Genomic DNA, 6000 nt, shown 5'->3' on the forward strand with positions numbered 1-6000 from the left:
ATACTCACCCGGCTTCTATCTTCCGGCTCTGTGAGGAGGACGGCGGCGCGGATCCGGGACGAACGGCGAGGGTGAGACCTGCGTTCCGACTCCCTCTGGAGCTAATGGTGTCCAGTAGCCTAAGAAGCAGAGCCTATCATTTAAGTAGGTCTGTTTCTCTCCCCTCAGTCCCACGATGCAGGGAGCTTGTTGCCAGCAGTGCTCCCTGAAAATAAAAAACCTAACAAAATTATTTTTCAGAGAAACTCAGGAGAGCTCCCCTGCAGTGCATCCAGTCTCCTCTGGGCACAGGATCTAACTGAGGTCTGGAGGAGGGGCATAGAGGGAGGAGCCAGTGCACACCCATTCTATCCTAAAGTCTTTAGAGTGCCCATGTCTCCTGCAGAGCCCGTCTATACCCCATGGTCCTTACGGAGTCCCCAGCATCCTCTAGGACGTAAGAGAAATATGGAAAGCTTTCTCTATTATTTATTTATTTATTTAAATTAAATACAGCATTAAGGATCCCATTTACCGAGTTTTATTTTGCCCACAATATAGGGCCTCATTCCGAGTTGTTCGCTCGCTAGCTGCTTTTAGCAGCATTGCACACGCTAAGCCGCCGCCCTCTGGGAGTGTATCTTAGCATAGCAGAATTGCGAACGAAAGATTAGCAGAATTGCGAATAGAAATTTCTTAGCAGTTTCTGAGTAGCTCCAGACTTACTCCTACATTGCGATCAGTTCAGTCAGTTTTGTTCCTAGTTTGACATCACAAACACACCCAGCGTTCGCCCAGACACTCCCCCGTTTCTTCAGACACTCCCGCGTTTTTCCCCAGAAACGCCAGCGTTTTTTTCGCACACTCCCAGAAAACGGCCAGTTTCCGCCCAGAAACACCCACTTCCTGTCAATCACACTACGATCACCAGAACGATTAAAAAGCTTTGTTATGCCGTGAGTAAAATACCTAACTTTTGTGTAAAATAACTAAGCGCATGCGCTCTGTGAACCTTGCGCATGCGCAGTAAGTGACTAATCGCAGTATAGTGAAAATCGGCAACGAGCGAACAACTCGGAATGACCCCCATAGTGTATTTAACAATGAGCCGCTTGCAGTAAGCAATAGTGTTAATAAAGCAGCAAGTAGTGAATAGCCATCCCATTCCCTAGCAGGGAGCAGGAGGAAAGGGGCTTCCTGTATTCTGGGCCTAATTCAGATCTGATCGCTGGGCTGCGTTTTTTGCTGCCCTGCGAGCAGATAGTCGCCGCCTACAGGGGGGAGTGTATTTTCGCTTTGTAAGTGTGTGTTCCTATGTGTTAGCAGAGCTGCTAAAAATCAGTTTGTGCAGTCTCTGCGCAGCCCAGGACTTACTCTTACATTGCGATTGAATCCAGCTGATGGGGGCCGGAGCGGACGTCAGACACTCTCCCTAAAATCCCTTATAACTTGTTATTAGATGGAGCCGTAAGTACTTTGGGGCAGATGTATTGAGGCTGGAGAAGGCAAAAGAAGTGATAAAGCAGTGAGTAACGCAAGGTGATAATGCACCAGCCAATCAGCTCCAATATGTAAATTTACAGCTATGAGCTCATTGGCTGGTGCGTTATCACCTTGCATTTATCACTGCTTTATCACTTCTCCAGGCTTAATACATCTGCCCCAATGTACACTACAAATCTGTTGGTATGTGACTGCGGTGGAAAAAAAAACAAAAACCACTAGCTATCTGTGGCGCAGCATCTATGTCACAACAAGTGTCTTACGCCATTAGTGCTGATACGCTGGTCGTATGAGGACACATCTGTATATGCCTTCACGGAACAGTTTACTGGCATGTAGTGTCTCTGGGGGTTATTCAGGTTGGATCGCAGTTTAGAGAAAGTTGCAAACAAGCAATTTTCTCCAACGTGCACATGCGCTGCGGCTGCACAGTACATGCGCTAGCAGTCACAGGGCGGGATGTACTAAAGCAAAAATGCGGTAAAACCCCCGAAAACGGGGGTTTTACCGCATTTTCATATTTACTAAGACCCTACCGCAGCGTTTTCGGCGTCCAGGGTTTCGCCATCTCTGGATGGCGAAACCCTATAGAAGCCTATGGGCTTCTTTTTGCCGACCGCCGCAACCCGCCGACACCGTCCCCCCTTCCCCCTGGCTTACCTTCCTCCAGGCTGCCCTGGACCCGGAAGGTAGTGTCCTCCCCCTAGCAACGCAGCCGGACGTCCTTCCGGCTGCAGGGGGGGGGGAGGAGGTGCCGGGGGCAGCCTGCTGCTGCTTCCCGGCATCTAGCCAGTGTGGGGACCCCGGGGAGGTGACGGAGACCCCCCGCAGACCACCTAACAGGTATCGCGGGGGGCCTCCGTCACCGCATCGCGATGTTGATCGCATATGTTAGTACATATGCGATCAACATCGCTGCGGTAACCGGCGAGGGGCGGCGATGTATGTTAATACATCCCGCCCATAGTGCGATCACACTTTGAGTGACATCGGTGGGCGTCGTGAGGGGAGGCACTTCCGAGGCTAGCTGCGGATGGATGCTGGGGTCAATCATTTTTGCTTCAGCGATGTGATCGCAATTATTTTGCGATCATATCGCTGGCCGCCAATTAGCATGCTAGGCGGCCTTGCCCTGGTCGACTCCCTGCATGCGATAAAAAGGATTGCAGATTTTGCTTTTTAGTAGAAACTGCAATCCAACCTGGATAACCCCCTCTGTATGCTTACTACCCACATCCCTGCAGACCTGCCAGCACGCGTGCTTTCTGCATGAGAAATACAATGTTATAAAACATATCATTAGTAGACCCTCGCAGTGACTTACAACATGAAAACATTAGTTTGAGTGAATATTTGAAACGCATACATATACAGTAGCCCAGCCATGGCACACCTCTTCGTTACACACGCATGGAAGCTGTTTGACTTTGAGAGAAGAATGTAAAATGAACTCGTAAACGCAGCCAGGTGACAGCACTTACCCGCCCGCTGCAATGTCACTCATCATACTAGGCAGCTGCTCTCTCACACTGTATGCTGATAGTACAGGCGCGCTGCTCTACTGCGCCTGCGCCTCATGTCTGCGGTTCAAGTCTCATTTGCTTGTTAGCGCCATTTCTAAAGTTGGCAAACACAGAAGTGGTTGATAGAAGGAATACGGGTAAGAAAAATTGAAAGGATATTATTTTCAACATATGATTCGGCTGATGCAAAATAAATGTTGTTAGCAAAACATATGTCTACTACATGTTTCGCATAAAATACCAGTAACTGCTGCCCGCATCAAGCATGGCGGAACATGATACAATTCTCCCCGGCTGTCCTGTGATTCCGTGTTTATATCGACACGTGAATGATAGTAGGGGATGGATTTCTCTCCCTGGGCAGTGAGGCTGAAAGACGCTGTGAGGAATATGATTGGCTGATGGCTCTGAACACCAGAATGATTGGCTGAACAGCCAAGTGTTCCTGAAAATTAAAGTTGGCAACTTTGTTTTTCTATTGGTTACTTATTTTTCTCTGACGTCCTAGTGGATGCTGGGGACTCCGTCAGGACCATGGGGAATAGCGGCTCCGCAGGAGACAGGGCACAAAATTTAAAAGTTTGACCACTAGGTGGTGTGTACTGGCTCCTCCCCCTATGACCCTCCTCCAAGCCTCAGTTAGGTTTTTGTGCCCGTCCGAGCAGGGTGCAATCTAGGTGGCTCTCATAAAGAGCTGCTTAGAGTAAAAGTTTTGATAGTTTTATTATTTTCAGTGAGTCCTGCTGGCAACAGGCTCACTGCAACGAGGGACCTAGGGGAGAAGAAGTGAACTCACCTGCGTGCAGGATGGATTTGCTTCTTAGGCTACTGGACACTAGCTCCAGAGGGACGATCACAGGTACAGCCTGGATGGGTCACCGGAGCCGCGCCGCCGACCCCCTTGCAGATGCCGAAGTAAGAAGAGGTCCAGAAACCGGCGGCTGAAGGCTTTTCAGTCTTCATGAGGTAGCGCACAGCACTGCAGCTGTGCGCCATTGCGCTCAGGCACACTTCACACCGGCGGTCACTGAGGGTGCAGGGCGCTGGGGGGGGCGCCCTGGGCAGCAATGTTAATACCTTTCTGGCTAAAAAGAATACATCACATATAGTCCATGAGGCTATATGGATGTATTTCACCCCTGCCAGGTCTCAGAAAAACCGGGAGAAGAGCCCGCCGGAATAGGGGGCGGGGCCTATCTCCTCAGCACACAGCGCCATTTTCCTACACAGCTCCGCTGCTAGGAAGGCTCCCAGGCTCTCCCCTGCACTGCACTACAGAAACAGGGTAAAAAACAGAGAGGGGGGGCATTTTTTGGCGATATTATATATATTTAAGCAGCTATAAGGAAACAACACTTATATAAGGTTGTTCCTATATAATTATAGCGCTTTGGTGTGTGCTGGCAAACTCTCCCTCTGTCTCCCCAAAGGGCTAGTGGGGTCCTGTCTTCTATCAGAGCATTCCCTGTGTGTCTGCTGTGTGTCGGTACGTGTGTGTCGACATGTATGAGGACGATGTTGGTGTGCAGGCGGAGCAATTGCCGGTAATGGTGATGTCACCCCCTAGGGAGTCGACACCGGAATGGATGGCTTTGTTTATGGAATTACGTGATAATGTCAGCACGCTGCAAAAGTCGGTTGACGACATGAGACGACCGGCAAACCAGTTAGTACCTGTACAGGCGTCTCAAACACCGTCAGGGGCTGTAAAACGCCCTTTGCCTCAGTCGGTCGACACAGACCCAGACACCGAATCTAGTGTCGACGGTGAAGAAACGAACGTATTTTCCAGTAGGGCCACACGTTATATGATCACGGCAATGAAGGAGGCTTTGCATATCTCTGATACTGCAAGTACCACAAAAAGGGGTATTATGTGGGGTCTGAAAAAACTACCTGTAGTTTTTCCTGAATCAGAGGAATTGAATGACGTGTGTGATGAAGCGTGGGTTACCCCTGATAAAAAACTGCTAATTTCAAAGAAGTTATTGGCGTTATACCCTTTCCCGCCAGAGGTTAGGGCGCGCTGGGAAACACCCCCTAGGGTGGACAAGGCGCTCACACGTTTATCCAAACAAGTGGCGTTACCGTCTCCTGATACGGCCGCCCTCAAGGATCCAGCTGATAGGAGGCTGGAAAATACTCTGAAAAGTATATACACACATACTGGTGTTATACTGCGACCAGCAATCGCCTCAGCCTGGATGTGCAGTGCTGGGGTGGCTTGGTCGGATTCCCTGACTGAAAATATTGATACCCTGGATAGGGACAGTATTTTATTGACTATAGAGCAATTAAAGGATGCATTCCTTTATATGCGAGATGCACAGAGGGATATCTGCACTCTGGCATCAAGAGTAAGTGCGATGTCCAAGAAGAAGTCTATGGACACGACAGTGGTCAGGCGATGCGGATTCCAAACGGCATAGGGAAGTATTGCCGTATAAAGGGGAGGAATTATTTGGGGTCGGTCTATCGGATTTGGTAGCCACGGCAACAGCCGGGAAGTCCACCTTTTTACCTCAAGTCCCCTCCCAGCAGAAAAAGACGCAGTCTTTTCAGCCGCAGTCCTTTCGTTCCTATAAGAACAAGCGAGCAAAAGGACATTCATATTTGCCCCGAGGCAAAGGAAAGGGTAAGAGACTGCAGCAAGCAGCCCCTTCCCAGGAGCAGAAGTCCTCCCCGGCTTCTGCAAAGGCCTCAGCATGACGCTGGGACCTTACAAGCGGACTCAGGGGCGGTGGGGGGTCGCCTCAATAATTTCAGCGCACAGTGGGCTCACTCGCAGGTGGACCCCTGGATCCTGCAGGTAGTATCTCAGGGTTACAGGTTGGAATTCGAGAAGTCTCCCCCTCGCCGGTTCCTAAAATCTGCTTTGCCAACGTCTCCCTCAGACAGGGCGATGGTATTGGAAGCCATTCACAAGCTGTATTCTCAGCAGGTGATAATCAAGGTACCCCTTCTACAACAGGGAAAGGGGTATTACTCCACGCTA

At 49.9% G+C, this 6000-nt stretch overlaps 1 protein-coding gene across 1 annotated transcript in view; it reads right to left on the minus strand.

Moving 5' to 3' along the window:
- The window catches only part of MCM9 (minichromosome maintenance 9 homologous recombination repair factor), a 266670-nt gene extending 263592 nt beyond the window's left edge, over window positions 1–3078 (minus strand). Inside the window, exon 1 of the mRNA XM_063917226.1 lies at window positions 2964–3078. The gene's annotated coding sequence lies outside the window, so the exon portion shown is untranslated. The remainder of the gene's footprint in view (window positions 1–2963) is intronic.
- Window positions 3079–6000: the final 2922 nt, after the last annotated feature.

The sequence above is a fragment of the Pseudophryne corroboree genome, chromosome 4 (assembly GCF_028390025.1).
Source record: "Pseudophryne corroboree isolate aPseCor3 chromosome 4, aPseCor3.hap2, whole genome shotgun sequence".
In the NCBI taxonomy this organism is placed as follows: Eukaryota; Metazoa; Chordata; class Amphibia; order Anura; family Myobatrachidae; genus Pseudophryne; species Pseudophryne corroboree.